Source organism: Falco peregrinus, chromosome Z (genome assembly GCF_023634155.1).
Source record: "Falco peregrinus isolate bFalPer1 chromosome Z, bFalPer1.pri, whole genome shotgun sequence".
Lineage (NCBI taxonomy): Eukaryota > Metazoa > Chordata > Aves > Falconiformes > Falconidae > Falco > Falco peregrinus.
In genome coordinates, this window is record NC_073739.1 from 83,855,011 (window position 1) to 83,870,427 (window position 15,417).

Genomic DNA, 15,417 nt, shown 5'->3' on the forward strand with positions numbered 1-15,417 from the left:
GCTTCAGCAACAGTAATATCACTTAAATGTAGGCGAACGAGCAGAACCCATTCCCTGATTGCAGACTAACACCCCTAGTAAATGTAAGTGCACTTTGATTAAAGGGAATCACCTGAGGAATAACGAGCAGCAGAGCTGTTCCTGGGGAAGGGGTCGTGTGGGAAAGAAATACTTTTTCTTTGGCTGGTTATATGCATCGTGTGCAGGTAAGTCTGCTGGCGTCTTGCTTATTCCAACAAATATCTTTGTTTTGGTAAAGGTGCTGTATCTTTCTTATCAATGGGGTACTTTCCTCCTTAAAAAAAGTCCAGCGTTTCTGTATCACTGATGAAGTGGTTTGATATTATTTCATAACATAATCTTGTATGGAATAGGTGTTAATTATGCTTATTACTTGTTGAGTGCTGTTTCTGAATACAGTTTGAAAAAGGTTTTATTTTTATTTTTATTTTATTGATTTGTATTAATTCCTTCGATTTACTGGGACTACGCAAGCTTTTATTCTGTAGCTGATTTCAATGATAGGCTCATTGGGATGTGGAAAAGCTCACACCTTAAAGCGTTAATGGCAGGCAGAAAAAAACAACTGTTGTGTCTTGTCAGGATGTCCCCTTGGACATGAACTTTGGAGATCGCTATTTGCACAGCTACCAAGGAGCAGGAGCCCCAAGCTCCCGGGCAAGGATAAACTGCAGTTGAGGAGGCATTTATAGAATCTCTGATATGCTGGGAACAATGAGTACCTGTCGGTTTGATCTTTCTCATCTACTGCTTGTTTTCACAAACATATATTCTGATTATTTTTTTTATTATTATTTTTCTAATGCACCCAGCTCCGGTTACTTTTAAATTCCTCTAACACATAGTGCCCAAAGGGCATTGATGTCCTGGCCCATCTTGTTCCAAACCTCTGTGTTTACTTTTTCTTCCATATTCTCAAGGTAAAATGTCACAGAGCAATTGATCACGTTTTATGACCTTTTGTGGTGATCATTTACATTTAAAGTACTTAGAAGAAAAAGAGAAAACAAGCTGCATGGGATGGTGTGCAGAAGCTCCTACCCCAAGGCGTATTATTGCATTATTGGTACTTACCAATGGGGTGAGAGAGGATGGACTTGCCCCTCTCCACTGTCATCAGGATGGAAGTCTTGGAAGATTTGATGGGCTATTAATTTGCAGAAATAAGTGTTGTATTGGGAAAATGTGGTTGTTTTTTTTCTTTATTTAAATGTTGGAGCGTTTGGCTGAACTGTATTGTGCAGCGTAGCTCTTTTGTGGTAGGCAAAAGAAAGGGGTCTCAGTCCTCCCCTACGCGACCAAGTGTGAGTGCTGGCGAACTACACCGGTGGTGATGTGAGGACTTCTCCATCGCTCGTAGCCTGAGACAAGGGTGGCTGTGGGCAGCTGGCATCCGCCTTTCCCTCTGCTCCAAACCACATCTGTGCAGCTGGAGATCCAAGACCTTCCAAAGCATCCCTCTCATGAGGCTGAGGGTCAGATTCTGAGCTCTCAGGCTGGTACCAAGTGTGACATAATAACTGTGTAAAAAAGTATTTTAAGGGGGTGTGTATGAAATGGGGTTCTTCACTGGAGAGAAAAATATACGTGGGGCCAGCTGGGACTCTCTGGGGCTGGATCCTGTAGGTAGTGCAGGCACAAGAAAGAACAGATCCCAACATATTCCAGTAAATCTCGATAAAGCTTGTCTAGAATTTAAATATTTACATCTAGGTAGTTTGGAACAACAAATAGAGAAATGAGCTAGACTCACTGAATCTTAAGGAATAAAAAGGTTCTTCAAATAGAAGAATCGTCTTCAAAGACCATGCCTCAACCAACCTTTGCCCGTTCTTTTGCCATGCAACTCCTGTGGCACTTGTGGTTGAGGCACAACTAAACTGCTCCTATTGGTAAAAGCTGAGTTGCAGTCTCCCGCTCTTGTAAAGACTGCAATGACCCAGAATGTTGTATTTCTGCACTCTGCTTTTTATCATATTCTTGCTTTTCTTCTGTCTTGGCAGCAGACATAATTAATTTGATTAAACACTTAAAATTCACAACCTGATTAAATCAAAGCAAATGACTAAATAACCGTCCTAGTTTGCTAACTGGTTCCAAGTGGTGCACAGAAGAGCCCGAAGGCTGGCCTTGACAGTTCCCAGGATTGTTTAAAATTTTATCTCTAGTTTAATAAGATTTCTCTCTTTATGCTATTTTTCTTCGGTGGTGGCAGATCTATTCATTTCATAACACAACGGAGATGGCCGAGCAAATGGAAGATGCTCGATATGAATTACTATTATCATGATTATTGCTTAAATATTGATGGTGTGCTGTGACTGGAGACCTCAGGCAGGGCAGAATTGACAACGGTGACACAAATACGGTCCTAAAGGAGATTTCGCTGTGAACGCGACACGGGAGCAGCGGAGACAAGTAAGGGGGCAGGTCAACAGCAGGAGCTGGCAAAGCACATGGGGGCTTGCAGGGGCTCTTAATTAGAGATGAGCTAATAAGAAAGAGGAGCTGTAGTTCTGATTATTTTGTTTGAAAATAGCCTGCTCTGCCTAAGGAAAATGACACGTGCGAGGCTTAACAGGTGAACGGAGTTTTGCATCAGTGACTTCTCCCGGCAGGAACGCTGCGGCCATTGGCACATTTTAGTGGGCAGAGGAGGTGAAAACAGGGCAGCAGTTTTACAGCAGGCCTTTAGGAAACCAAAAAAAGTGTAAGACCTGCAAATGGAAGCGAAACTAAATTATCAAGAGTTAGATATTTAAAAACAGAATGTGGATTGTTTTTTTTTAAAAAAAAAAAAGGAGATCTGCACTTTTATGTATTTGTCTACTTCTTTACATCCTTGCTTTGAAGATTGGTGCAGTTTGACTTTCTGTCATTTTTTAAATAGTGGTTACTAATTAGCAAAAAGTGCATAAATAGCTATAGATTTCTCTAATTAAAACCGTAACTATTTCTTCTTCCCATTTTAAAATACAGTGGGTTGCAAAGAAACAATTGGAACTGACTGTAGGAGCAGAATTTTTTTAGCCATATTTAGTAGTGATGTAATCCCAGGACGTAGTTCCACTGAGAGGAATGGGGTTGCTCCTGGTTTAAAGCTTTTCAAGTGGTAGGTAGGGCCCTGAGAACGTAACCGGTACCGTTCTCCGGGGGAAAGTTAAAGGGCACATAATGAATCTGGGAGGGGGGTTCTCATTTCTTTTGAGTGTGTGTGTTTGTGTCACCGTCATCCTGCCCCATGATGTTTGCGGCATTGTACCACAAATCAAAGTGTGTGTGGTTCATGAGATCTGCAAAATGCCTATAAATAAACTGTGGGAGGAGTTGCCTTAATCACTGGTTCATGTTAATAAAATACAGGGGGCTTTATTAAATTTGACAGTGGAGAAGGTGACTTAAGCTAGTAGCAGCCGTCGGTCATAGACTTCAGTTCCACATTTGCTGAACAGACACTCGAATAATTGTATTGTTGAATTGTGTAGTGTGAACAATTGTATTGTTTAACATCTGCTGAGCAAAACTCTCACCTTTATTTTGCCTCACACGGTTAATTATTCCTAGCAGAATCTCTGCAGCCATGGAAAGCATATTTTACTGTTGGAAGGGGTAGGCTAGTGGGTATCAGGACCTCCACCCCGAACTAATCCCTTCATTTCACACTACTTAAACACATGGCTACATACCTTCTCCTCATGGCAGCTTGGACCCGCTCGGGGCTGTGAGGTATTTCTGCCGTCGGACCAGCATTTTGGAGAGCTGACCGAATTAAACACGTGGCTGTGACTTTGCTGGGGGGCAGAGCATGGAGCATCAGGAGCATCGGGAGCACTGGGAGCATCGCTGCCAGGGGCAGAGCAGCTGATCCAGCCCCAGCCTGGTGGGCATCGCAGCTGGCTGGTGTAAGGCTGAGCTTGACTTTGGGATCAGCCCAGACAAGGGCAGTTTGTGGTCAGCGGCACAGCAGCTCACTCTATTTTTAATTCCATTTGAGCATCTTAAGGTTTTGTATTGGAGAACAGTGCCTAAGGTGAGTACTGCGGAATGTTTTAGGGGAGATAGGTGCTTTGGCACTAGCTGTACTTTTTAAAATGACACGGATATTTTTCTGTTGGGTTTCTGTCCTTTTTCTAATTTTTTTACCCAGAGGCTTTAGGCACTTGGAAATTAGGCATCCAGCTGCCTGCTCTCATAGGTGCTCACCTATGGGACACCTTACAGTACCTATGGGACACCTTACAGTAACCCATTTGCTGGTCTCTGGCTAGAGACGATCAGCTGGTGGGACCTAAAGCAAACAATCCTTTTGTCAGGGGTTTTGTGTCCTCTACACATGGGTCTGCCACTCAGCTGGCAGATGTTTCGCAGCCTCCAAGTTAAAGTTGTCACCAAACTATCAGCTCTTTGACAGTCTGTGGCACAAAGCCTTCACCATTTTTAAGCTGCCAAACTAAAATGTTATGACCTTTCTCCTCCTCACGCCCCCCCCCCCCCCCCCCCCATTTTGGTTCCTGCGTTGATTTCTGCTGTTGAGGAGGATGCAGGCATGAGGAGACGTGCCTTGCAATGCTCCATGACAGACATGAGGCATGCAGGAGCCAGATGTTGCCACTGCACAAATATTTTTTTTCATTGCTCGGCATCTGGATCTGGAGGCTGCTTTGCACTGACAGCAAGTGATACGCTCCTGCCCAACCAAAGAGATCAACCATTCTGTCAGATTGCATTTAGCTCAGCTGCTTAAAATTGCTCTGCTGCTAAATGTACATTAAAATATGCTTTAAATGCATCCTAAACCTTCGGAGGAATTGTTGCAGAGCTGTTCATCATCCCCATGTAGTGCCACTGGCTCGCTGGAGGATGAGGATGGATTGGGACCTTTATGATAAAGCACTATGGAGAGAGACTGTTTCTTTTAAGGCTGGACAGACTGCTTGAAGTGAGTACAATATATTCTGTTGAGTATCTTTTATCATATGTGAACCATTTAGTTGACATGGGAGGTGTTTTTTCCCCTGAATGAGCATTATTTATAATGCTCAGACTGGACGTGAGGAAGCATTTCTTTACCAAAAGGGTGGTCAAACCTCTTCCTGGAGAGGTGGCCGATGCCCAAAGGTTGTCAGTAATCAAGAAGCATCTGGACAATGCCCCTAATAATGTGCTTTACCTTTCGATCAGCCCTAAAGCGGTCAAGCAGTTGGGCTAGATGATCGTTGGAGGTCCCTTCCAAGTGAAAATATAATCTGTTCTAATACTATTCTATTCTAATTCGATCCTTATTGTATTCTCCTCTTGCTCTGTTCTTGCTCCCGTCTTGCTCCTGTCTGCTCCCGTCTTGCTCCCGTCTTGCTCCCGACTTGCTCCTGACTTGCTCCTGTCTTGCTCTATTCTTGCTCTATTCTTGCTCTTGTCTTTCTCTATTCTTGCACTCATCTTTCTCTAATTCTGTTCTATTCTAATTCTCATTCAGCTCTTATTCTATTCTTATTCTACCCTAATTCTACTCCATACTTTTCCCTTCCCTTGCCATTGAAGTTTATCGCTGCCTAAGCAAGCAGCAGGGCGTGCAGTGCTTTGGCACAGGACTGAGCAGCTGTGTCACAGGTGGTTGAGGGGGTTATCCCATACTACAGACGCAAAGATGGAATCCGATGAAACAGGTCTTCTGGTGGTACCATTCAGTACTGTTCACCAAAACCACCTTCCAGCAGGGATGGTGAATCGATACGTATGAAAAAGCCAGGAGAGCTCCGCAGCAAAGGCAGCCAGCTAGTAAGTTTAAGTCCTTCTTGGGCTAACCCTGTGCACTAGGCTAGTAAGTTTAGGTGCTTACTTGGGCTAACCCTGTGCACGTTCTGCCTGGCCTTTCATGCAAGGATGAGGCAGTGACAGGGTGGTTAAGCTGGATTTTCACATGAGATTTGCAAAGTGTGAAAAACGTAGTGATTTACTTAATTAGCTAACGTCTGTAAAGTGCTGTGGAGACCAAAGCTCTCAGATATAGGCAAATGGTGTGGCTGTAGGAAAAGATGAGCTGTGAACTGGGATTGAGATTGGATTCCTCAGAAAGGAATCAATACCAAATAAGTAGTTTTGAAGAACCAAAAAGTAAAATCAAAATGACCGTCACTGCAATTTAGAGGTGTGTCCTCTAGAAACAATGTACGTAACCTTTAAATATATTGCTTATGGAGAAGACCACAGAGAAGGACCTCTTTAACCTTTAAATCTATTACAAATAGGACAGGATAGTAACAAGCATTGAGCATAACCTTTAAAAGGAGAAAATTTGCTGAACCTTGTAGATCAATACCTTCCAATTCTCACTTTTAATTATACACACTTCGGAGACCCAAACTGTTTGTGGGTGAATATTCACTCTTAGTGAATATCCCTTGAATTAATCCTTCTGGAAGATGTGTGGTGATCAAGAAGTCATTATATTGGTGCACTTCAAAGCGCATCACACCAGTGCAAGGAGCAGTTTATCCTGAAGAGCACGATAACTTTTTGTGTTACTCCAAATCTATCGTCCCTGTCCGACACCTCGCTGCCTAGTCTGTCTGAAGTCTCAAAGGTTATGGTGTCAAAACCGGACAGATTCATTATGTTATGGGATTTGATTAAACCTTGTTCAAGGTGATGAATGTTCTGGCCACCTTTCCATTTAAGATAAATTTAGAGATACTATTAAACCACTTAATGCACCCAGGCAACACACAGAGCAGGAGCTCTGGGCACTTATTTCTTAATGATAAAGACTCGGTAGCTTCTGAACAGTGTAGCATGAGAGGTTTACCCAGAGAGCAATAAAGCAAATTAATGAGCTATGACACTGATTAGTAGAGCTATATGTTGCTGGTATCTCTGAGAGAAGCAATAAAAAGATGAGGGAAGGAGAAAGACAAGGTCAGGAGGAATGGGCAGGGGAACAGACAGTGCGTGCTGCGCTACCCCTCCCCCTGGTGCCTCCACCCCAGAGCCAGGGAGAAGGAGATGCTGGGCTAAATGCCAGGATTTTATTTTCCATGCTCAGGACAACATGGTTTCTACGCGTCTTTGGAAATAAAGAAGCATAGCAGGTTAAAATACCGATATCCCTTCTAATCGAGTGACATGGAGAGCTTCCAAGTCAGACTTTACCGATCACAAAGGAATTTTAATGGCAGCAAAAATACCCAGCCTGGTATGATTGTAACTGCTCTACCTAGAAGCTTGAGATCAGGAAAAAAAAAATATTAAAATTGTCATCTAGCAAGCCTCTAGGCAGTTGTCCCTGGCAGCCAGAGGCAGCTGGGTGATGCTGAAGCAGCAGTTTGACAGCTTCTGGTGTTGCCCTCTGGCCTCCCAGCCATCACAGTTCCCAGTACTATCTTGGTAACTTTTAACCCTTCCTCATGTGTAATTGTTGAATCTTTTCCTGTACTCTGGGAGGAAGCTGTTTTGATACAGCCCGTATCCACAAAAAGGGCATAATATCTCTATATTGTATTTTATGGTTCTACTTTTTTATTTTACATGTATCTCTATATTGTATTTTATGGTTCTACTTTTTTATTTTACATGTATGGATTAGGTGTAGTTAAGAGTCACATTATCCAGAAGGCACTAAATATTAGAAAAAAACCCCAAAAATACGTGACAAAGAATACGCTTCTAGATTACAAGTGAAAAATAAGTTTTGCAGTAGCACAAAAAATAACTCTGTGATTTTCCCAAACCACAAAAACTTTAATTTGAACCATGGTTGGGTATTTTTTTCCCCTAAACTTTTGCACAGTGTGGTAAGGGACTGAAGGCTGCTGTTTCAAGTGCTCGTGCAGTTGTACCTAACGTCAGTGCAGCCCGTCTGGTTGTAAATTCTCCCCGTGGCATGTGACGTGCACAGGGCGATGGTTTCTGTCAGTGGATTTGGGGTTTGGCTTGAGATGCATACAGCAGGGTCTTTTGATTGTGAGACTTCTAATAGGAATGAGAGGTTAGAAGTTTTATCTTTAGTTTAGGATGATGCCAAACAGGAATTTTCATGGATATGCACTGAAGTACCGTGACCATGGGCTTGGCCATCACGGGCTCCATCCAGAGTGGGAAGAGACAGGGTGTCTATTGCCAGTTGAACTGGAAAAGCTGTCTGCTTTGTGTTTCTGTGTGGAAAAAATGTATTTTTGACGTGCAGTATTTCCTGACGGATGGTTTTCTTCAAAATCTAATACTTCCACGGTCAGTAAAACACCAGCCTTGGACAGGGCTTTCCCATTTCTTCTTGTTGTAAAAACCTCTTCAGCCAGCGAGTGCATGGGCTGGAATGAAGGAGCAGGAAAAAAAAAAAAAAGATACCTGAGCAAAATGCTGAGGCCATAAAAAGTTGTTGTGGTGTGTGGCCACCCTTCCGTCTGTCCCACAGCGACCTGTCTGTCTCGTGGGCTTTCGGGAGGGTGAGGTTGTCGGCTCCAGCTCTGCTCTCTGCTCTCTGCTCTGCACAGGCGTGGAAGGATCCAGATCCTCCCAAAGAAAACCTTGACCTCATGAGGGTTGTCATGTTGTCAGAAATTCTGCAAAACCCTTAAGCAGATTGGCACAAGTGCTTCCATCCCTGCCAGGACACGCGTTTGGATGCTGCGCATCGTTCTGTAGTTGTAACATTTACTTTTACTCCCTTAAGAGATCCTTATCCCATTGCAGTTAGACTGACAAAATCATTTATAATCATAACAACCGAAGCAGCGCAGATCTGTTCCTAAATATATTTCTCCTTAATTTAATGTGTTGTGGTAAACATGTGGTTTATTAATTTATACATACGTTCCTTGAAAATTACCGGCGTAATGTTGGTCCTGATAAGCACAATGTTGTTTTTAATATCAGGCAAAGCAGTTGAACTTAGCAGAGCTGCCTTTCTTGCCGGCAAAATGTCTATAAATGTAAAGAAGTGATGTTTTTAGTTGAGAAGAGGTAGCTGGTAGATCCGTGTTTAAATCCCAGCTGGTTTAGGAGCAAAGGTTTAATTCAGGGGTTGATTCCATCTGTCTGTGGCAGCGCTCTACTTTCTCTTTCCAAAATTTGGAGCTTGCTAAAGCCCTCATGCGTTTGAAAGTGACATAAGCATCTTCAAAATTAATATTAACTTTCTGATCCCTGTTACAAGTTGGCCTTGAATTAGGGATTGAAGCATCTTCCAGAACTGCATGGGTCTTTCAGAGCACTCACACTGTCTCAGAGCCAAAATGTTTATGTTATTTGCCACGATCTGGCGAGTGGCTTGTCCTTGTCAGTATGGTGTGCAGTGGGGTTTTACACCATTTCAGGGCCACGGCATTTGAGCACAGACGTCTGGTAGGTATCAACCTCTACAAGCAGCTATCCAAGTTGTCATCGTGGAAACACTTCCATGCTTGCCTCGCAAGAAGCTGGGGTGACCTATAGAGAGAATTTCCATCAGCCTATATATTGCATTTAAGGGACTCATGAGGAAATGTGTTTTGTTCAGTTTTCTTGGTTGAGTTGGAGGAAACGACAAACTTTTCCTCGTTCACAAGCAGACAGGATGACAAATGGCTCACTGTAAATAATTCACTCATCTCTAATTCTGGTTCACTCTGTTTTAATTTTGCAATACTGCCAGATTTTATTCCACATTGCTTTCTTTGGTTTTCTTTGTTATTTAGTCCTCTGCTCTAATGCATTTTCTGTAATTGTTTTGACTAGGGAACATCTTGCAATTAAAAGAAAAACAAAAAAAAAGAAAAAAAAAAGAACAGCAGGGTTGTGAAAGAGAGTAAGAGTGCTATTACAGCTGAAGAGGCAAATAACATTGAGCATCCTAACGCAGACAAGGCCAAATGGAAACACCACTCCGGAACGCTACCACGATAGCAGTTGGACTTGCCTTGGGCATCCAGTGCTGCCTCAGCTTCCTTCAATTCCCTTGAATTCCAACAAATTCAGGACAGTGCAGGGCTGTGGGTTTGAAGGTCCACTTGGCTGTGTGGAAGACTTTGAGATACAACATCAGGAGCAAGTCGACGTAGTCCCAGCACCCCCAGTGCCGGCAGCACGCTGAGCTGGGGTGCTGGGCCCACTTGTCGGTGTTGCAAGTGGATTTGCTCCTTTTTTAAACGAATCGAGGGTATTGCACACTCAGGAAGCAAAGAGACATTAATGAAAGCTTTAAGGTTAACAGACATAAATTAAGGGGCATTAAAACCCCATACAGATGCTCTCAATCGGATGTAAAATTGTGGTTTCAATGAAGTATTAGCCTCCTTGAAATGCTGGCAGGTGCAGGCCAATTTATTTTGGAAGGAGGGCATCCCCACCAGAGCTTGAGATTCGTTAATTTATGAGCGTTAACTTCACTCTCTAAAATAATGCTTTTACTTTCTTCTGTTGTCAAACCACGGAAGAGCAGCCTACAGTTGCCAAAGTGGTCTCTGCTGCGGGCATTTCGGGCGAGCGGGAGTCAGATTCAAATACTCACAGAGTTCAAGATCTGATCCGTTTATTGTACAAACCAGGTAGACTTTTATAAGGCATTCTATAAGCGTGCAATAATGTGGTTGGCTATTTTACAAGCGTATAATAATATGATTGGTTAACAATTGTTTACTGGGAAGATTTCTGTTTCTGCTTGTTCTGGCATGTAGGCTCCTTTCTGCGGTTTCCCAGCTCCTCTTATCACGTCCCGTTGGCCTTGGTTTTGAGCAAACATCTGCAATTTGCTCCTTTTTCTTCATCCCACTGTTCTGGCCGTAACCTCGTCTTATTTCTTCAGTATTTTTCCACTTGCTTCAGAGTTCAGTATAATCATTCAATACAGCAAGAGCCCCAACAGGTCTCCCCTTTCATAAACAGATTTTCATCTTCCAGGTGCTAGAACAGGGGAATGACAATTTTTATGACGACGTTCCGACCTGCGAAGTAGGACCAAAGTGGCCCCTTGGCTCCACGCGCTTCCCATCCCCTACCAGCTGATGGGCCATAACAGTTCGCTGCTGTGGCTGTACGTGTTGGCTTTTATTCATTATTATTTCCACGTTCGAGGGTCCCAGAGCACTGTTGCCTGCCTTTTAGCATCTCCTCCTGCAGCTAAAGGCTGCCCAGGGCTGCCTCCATGCAGCTCTTTAGCCCCAAACATCAGCAGAGCTTGAGGGCCTGGCACTTGCCGGCATCGCGGGTGTTATCCGTGTTATCCTCTGTTTGCTTGTCCACTAGTTGAGTCAATTGCTGTGAACAAACAAACACAGCGAGATATTGCTAATATTTCAGATGGAATATAGATCTTTCTAAGCTGGCTTAGAGTGCACAGCTTCCCTTCCATCCCCGCCTCCTTCAGATACCTCTTGGGCATGTTTCCTTGGAACGGCCAGCCGGGCACCACCTGTCCTGCCTTCAAATGCCACTTTTTTAAAAAAAAAAAGGGGAACACATAACGTACAAATGAATGGATTTTTATTCTGATCACTTATATTTACGTAGATTTCTTTGGCTATAGTCCAGTGAGTAAAATTGGTGGCCCTAAATGTCCTTATTTAAAAAAAAAAAAAAAAAAAAAAGCAGCGCAGTGTTTTATTCAGTATGCTTGGTTGGTGCAAGTAGTTAGTCTAATCTTCTAAAACTTTTATTCCTGGGAAGGGCTCCAGAATTATATTGATTTGATAATGTAACCAAGCAGCCGAGCTTTGATGAACTGCCATGAAAAGGCCAGGTTTCCTATCTGGAGCTCAGCACCTTCCTTGGAGCAGATGTGCAGAATGCGGGCATCTCCGCCCTGTCCCCTCTCTTCCAGCTGCTGCATTTGCGGGTTTTAGTGGAGAAAGTGAAGCTATGAGGAGGGAAAAAAGGAAATCTTCATTTGCCTTATCCACAAGATTTCTCCCTCGAGGGCAGAGCTGGTTTAAAAGTTGTAATAACTAATAACTAGGGAATGGGAAGCCTGTGAAGGGATGCTGTGTGGCTGTGGCAAGAGCGTTCGTGACTGGGAGGGTCAGGTTTGGCAGCATTCTGGACCTCGGGAGATGTGCTCAGTGTTAGTGGGGCTCAGAAAAAAGATGGGACAGAGTTTTCCATAGGGCCTGTAATGACAGGACTTGGGGTGACAGTTTGAAACTGACAGAGGGGAGCTTCAGGGTAGAGAGAAGGAAGAAATTTTTTATGCTGAGGGTGGTGAGACACTGGCACAAGTGGTCAGTGCCCCATTCCTGGGAATGTTCAAGGTCAGCTTGGACTGATCCAGTTGAAGATGTCCCTGCTCATGGCAGAGGGGATGGACTAGATGGCCTTTAAGGGGCTCTTCCAGCCCAAACTATTCAATGATTCTTTGATTGAGTGAGTCTTCAATTGAGTGAGTCTTCGATTGAGTGAATCTTCGATTGAGTGAGTCTTCGATTGAGTGAGTCTTGAGTGAGTCTTGAGTGAGTCTTGCGTGAGTCTTTGAGTGAGTCTGAGTGAGTCTTTGAGTGAGTGAGTCTTCGGGTGAGTGAGTCTTTGAGTGAGTGAGTCTTTGAGTGAGTGAATCTGAGTCTTTGGGTGAGTGAGTCTTCGAGTGAGTGCATCTTCGATTGAGTGAGTCTTTGAGTCTCTGAGTGAGCGAGTCTTGAGTGAGTCTTTGAGTGAATCTTCGACTGAATGAATCTTTGAGAGTGGGCACTGCACTCGCCTTTCAGGATGTGGCAGGCAAGCAGATTACTCCAAGCGGTGTGGTGATGGGCTGTGGGACGTTTGCAGACATCTGCCATACTCCTGGGAGTGCTCACTCGTTCTCTAGGCAGATCGCCAACAGGGTGAGACAAATCGGCACCATTTGCCACTTGATTTCTGAAAGGGCAACAGGCCTATAAACCAGAAAACCAGCGTGGTGGTCTGGTGTGGGAAGAGAGGGTGGAGATGCTGTGAAAGCAGCTTCCCAAGGCTACAGTGTGACTTCTGGCAGGTGATTAGCTGCAGAAATGTGGACAACAGGAGAGATTTTCTGCGGTATAAAACACCTTTCCTATCTGGACATACCTAATAGATAGGTGTATATACACACACACACACACACACATATATATATACACACACGATATACCTATGTGTATATTGGAGCAGTGTGGTGGTTGAAGGGCAAAGGAGAAAAAAATGGCTGCTGGAGGAACACTGTAGCTTTGTGGGGGGAAAACCACCTCCAAGTAGTAACAATTAACTTCCCTAAAGTATTGTTCATCCTGAAAGCGCTTCACAAATACAAACTAATTAATCCCCCCAGTTACCTCATGGGATGTGAGCGTGGTTTCATGCATGGGAAGCAATTAGCTTTGGAAAAGTGCTGCCTCAATGCTGAACCCCTCTAGATGAGAAGACGATGCTATCTGCCTCGGCAGACACCAGCTGAAGCCGAATGAGGGGGTGACTGGTGGCTGCCGTCCTGCTGCCAGTCTCGGGGGCCTGAGGAAGAGCATTTTTGATGCTTTCTTTCAAATCTTTCAATCAAAAACTTTCTGATTTACCTCCCGAGCCCAAAGCTGCCCATGCCGCTGAGCATCCCCCTGAAGGCACTCTATACCCTGCCTGTAGAGCAATTGATATAAACCGAGGTCATCAAAGACGAAATGTGGGCTGTGACTTCGGGTGAAACCTGACTTGATTTCCTCTGCACATGTCTTGGCATGCAGAGGTTCAGCCTTCACGTGTTCTGCCACGGGTGCCTGCCCTTGGCTTGGTGCAGAGCATGCCGACAGGGTTTGCAAAGCCCTGTAGCCAGGTGTGCCAGTGGCCATGGAGTAGCATCCTCCTTGAGTGGCATCGAGTGGCACGCATAAATAAATGGAGCCAGAACAAGGTGACAATACCTTAAAAAGTCAAATCCTCCATCCCTGATCCAGTGGCTTAGACTTTCTTCCTGCTGCCACGTGTCTTTGAGATATTGTATGATAAGGATGGATGACTAGTGGCCTCCACATCTTGCAAGGCTGTGGTCAGCTTGTGTGGAGGTGACTGATGGCTTAGTGTTTCCCTGCACGTGAACAGCAGGGACTGTTGCAGAATCTGACCCTGTGGCTAGGAGCTGGTTTTATTCCTGCCCCTTGTTTTGTGCTGGGCTGGCCAGTCTTTCAGATGTGACCACGACAGGTGCCTTCTTCATTTTCTGGTGACCAGCTTGGGCTGGGAGCTGTCATTGTCAAGTACGGAGTAGACACAATTGCAATGTCAAAAGAAGTGGTAGTTTGACTGAATAAAGGACTCTAGTACAGCGAAAACTGGAGCAAAATGGTTAAAGAATTGCATAGTAAGCATTGTAAAGCACCCTAAAGTAGTGGAGCTTAATCTTTCCCAGTCAAATGGGAGAAAGGGGTAATGTCATCCTTTCCACAGGAGTGCTGTGAAAATAAACTCCTGAACAAGCACAGAAGTTAAATTCATTAGTGTTTGCAAAGTGCTTATGCTATAGAAATCCCAGGAGGAACTCAGTATCTCTGTCTTCTGACCAAGACTGAGAAGCAGGATGAATGAGCAGAGTGAAAGCAAACTAATGAGTATCTTTTAAACAAATCAAAGATTCTGTGCAATGAGTTGGGCATGGGAAAGGATGCCCAGCATCTCCTAACTGCTACGCCTTCACTTTGTGGGTTGATGACATTTCAGTATGTTTTTTTGAAAGGTTTCATAGCTTCTTGAGAAAATAAATGGGGGGGAGGGGAATAACTCTGTGTGGGTATCACAGGAAAAAAAATTGTGTTCTGTAAACAGGAGGAAAGGTTTCAGCCCTATTCTGCAAATCTCTCTCATTTCAGCTAATAGTAACCACCTTGCTTAGAGTAGAAGTCGACTGTGATACAGTCCGCATCCGACCTGCTCCATGGCGAGTGCCTGGAGCCCTTTCTTACGGTGGTCCAGAGCAGGGATCAGGCATGAATGCATTCAGTGTGGCTGAAATCTCATGAAAAAAAAAAAAACAACCAAAACAAACAACATATGCATGTGTATATATGTATATAGTTGTAATTGCATGGATTGGGTTGGTTTTGAAGATTTCAAGGTTGGTAAAAACGTTGGATGGTTTTCCATCCCACGTGGATGTAGCGGAGTGGGAGCAACAAGGGCACATCCCCAGGACAACCACAACCTCCTGCAAGGTTTGCAGGTGCTGCTCACAGCATTCTCAGGTGGGGAAAAAAAAAAACCAACCTCATACCAGAATCTACGTATACTTTTAACTGGCACAAAGTACACATTTTCTGTACTTTGGTCTTCGAGTTTGTTGAGATTTTTAATTGACATTTGGTGTAGCAGTTCAGCCTGAGGCAGTTGTCTTCACCAGTAATGAAGGTAATTCAGTCCTGCAGGTTTCACCTGCTTCAAAATTTGCTGTTGCAGAGGTTTCACTGCCTTGTCTAAGGGTGTCCTTGCTCCTCCAGT

At 44.0% G+C, this 15,417-nt stretch overlaps 1 protein-coding gene across 1 annotated transcript in view; it reads left to right on the plus strand.

The window, feature by feature from the left end:
- Positions 1-15,417, plus strand: part of DCC (DCC netrin 1 receptor) — a 558,365-nt gene that overhangs the window by 418,607 nt on the left and 124,341 nt on the right. The gene's annotated exons all lie outside the window — the stretch shown is intronic.